At 40.4% G+C, this 2,047-nt stretch overlaps 1 protein-coding gene across 1 annotated transcript in view; it reads left to right on the top strand.

Moving 5' to 3' along the window:
* Positions 1–347: 347 nt before the first annotated feature.
* Positions 348–2,047, top strand: part of LOC307013509 (uncharacterized protein) — a 16,224-nt gene continuing 14,524 nt past the window's right edge. Inside the window, exon 1 of the mRNA XM_079640910.1 lies at positions 348–448. The gene's annotated coding sequence lies outside the window, so the exon portion shown is untranslated. The remainder of the gene's footprint in view (positions 449–2,047) is intronic.

Genomic DNA, 2,047 nt, shown 5'->3' with positions numbered 1-2,047 from the left:
TTAGTTACTTTAAAGTTACGGAGGATCATCCTCAGATCAGCATAAGTGTTTGTTGGTTTCATTAGATTTCTAGACAGTTTGACCTAGCCCTATTGTTTGAAGCAGAATTGTATTTACTGTATTTACTTCTAAATGGCATTCTATATATTTGATGGGCAATAACGAAGCTAGCACCAGATGAAATAAACATTTTCCAAGTTCAGTAGAAGTTGCTGATCCCGGATGTTATTGTCACGCTCGGCTTCTCTCCTCCACCTCACCGACTGGACAGCCACACCTTCAGCTCACATCCTTGCTGTTTTCATCTCCAATCAGATAGTATATAAGCCTCTCCTGCGCACTCACTCATTGCCAGATTCTTCTTTGAACTCAGGCAAAAACTTGTCTGATTCCTGCCAGCCTTCTATCACTCACCTTGAGATCATCTTCCATCCCTCAACTATACAGTGTGAGTATATATATACAAACTTCAACAAACTTGCTAACGCATGGTTTGGCAAAATGCATTTTCCTTTGTTTTCACCACAACTAAAGTGAACGAGTGCAGTTGCCATTTTTTTTGTGGTTGTTGTTTTTACGTGTTAGGGGCCGTACATATGAGTGTTTTTTGTGCGCTCATTTCACTTGTATTCAAAGCAGCCTCCCAAAACAAGTGGTGGAAGCCACCGACGCATGCCAGCACTCTCAAGTGCCTTTTTACTCAGGGCACCCCGATTTAGACGCAGCAGCGCGCAACGCTTGTCACGTGACGAGGAATAACCAATCACAGCCTAAATATATCTTTACTTCTATAAACACAGGTCAACGGCAAAAGTTTATAATTTTTGTTGAATGTTTAGGATCGATTTCATGCAGTTATTATGACAGTGTATACATATTAAGTGTTATTAACTAATTTCTTTCAAATTGTTTTTAATTAACCCTGTTGTAAAAGTTATGTATACATTTTGTGTGTGGAAATCTAAATCTAAAGTAAGCAGTAACTAACGCTGTAACCAAGGCCGGATTAGTACCTATAGGGGCCCCTGGGCACTGAGAGCTCAGGGCCCCTCAGCCCACGTAACAACACGCCTACCCAAAATGACCAATATTTTAAATTTTCATTCAATCTGGCATGTCAATCGCACACCTATTTGTCAAAAGCAGGGACGCAGCTACATAGTTCAACCAAAGTAGGTCTAGCCTTTTGCCCTTTCAGTCAAAAATCACAAGACAAGGATACAATGGATACAATCTCAAGACAGTGTATGGCTCAAGAAGACATAATATCAATCAAAACCTCAGAGCAGCACCCCACTTAAAATGCCAAAATATGACTGGCTGGCTGTACAAGTACACGAGGAGTTCTATTTGTCACAAACATTGAGAGTTACAAAAGTAAAACATTTCATTTCAAACCTTTATTTATGCAGGTGGATCCCATTGAGATCATTGATCTCTTTTTCAAGGGTGACCTGCTGCAAGTAGGTTCCACATGAATACATATAAACATAACAGAAAAACAAAAACGACATCATACAGCATATTTACAGCGACTACAGTTTACATAGCTAGTAACATTTACAGGTTCCAACAGTTTCCGATTGGATAGCATCTATCCTTGCTTTAAAAAAATGTAGTGGAACCAAATTGCTCAGCTTCCATTCCTTTTGCAGACTGTTCCAAGACAGAGGAGCTGCGCATTTAAACGCTATCTTCCCTAAGACAGTCCTAACAGTTGGCACATTTAATAAAACCACAGCATTTGATCTCAGGCAGTAGCCACTTATAATTCGCCGTGAGATCAGGGAGCAGATGTAGGATGGAAGTTTCCGTAACATGGCTTTGTATATAAAAATGTACCATTGACTGAGCCGCCGTACAGTTAGTGAAAGCAAACCTGCCCTTGCATACAGGGTACAGTGATGGGTTAATACTTTACAGTTTGTCACAAATCTCAGTGCACTGTGATACGCAGCATCTAACTTGATCAGGTAATGGGCAGGTGCATATAGATCAGATCACCATAGTCCAGCACAGGTAAAAAGGTCACAGTGACTAGCCTTTT

This window comes from Notothenia rossii (assembly GCF_949606895.1).
Source record: "Notothenia rossii genome assembly, chromosome: 7".
NCBI classification, from domain to species: Eukaryota; Metazoa; Chordata; class Actinopteri; order Perciformes; family Nototheniidae; genus Notothenia; species Notothenia rossii.
Note: the sequence above shows the minus strand (reverse complement) of the source record. Positions and strands in the feature narration are given on the sequence as shown.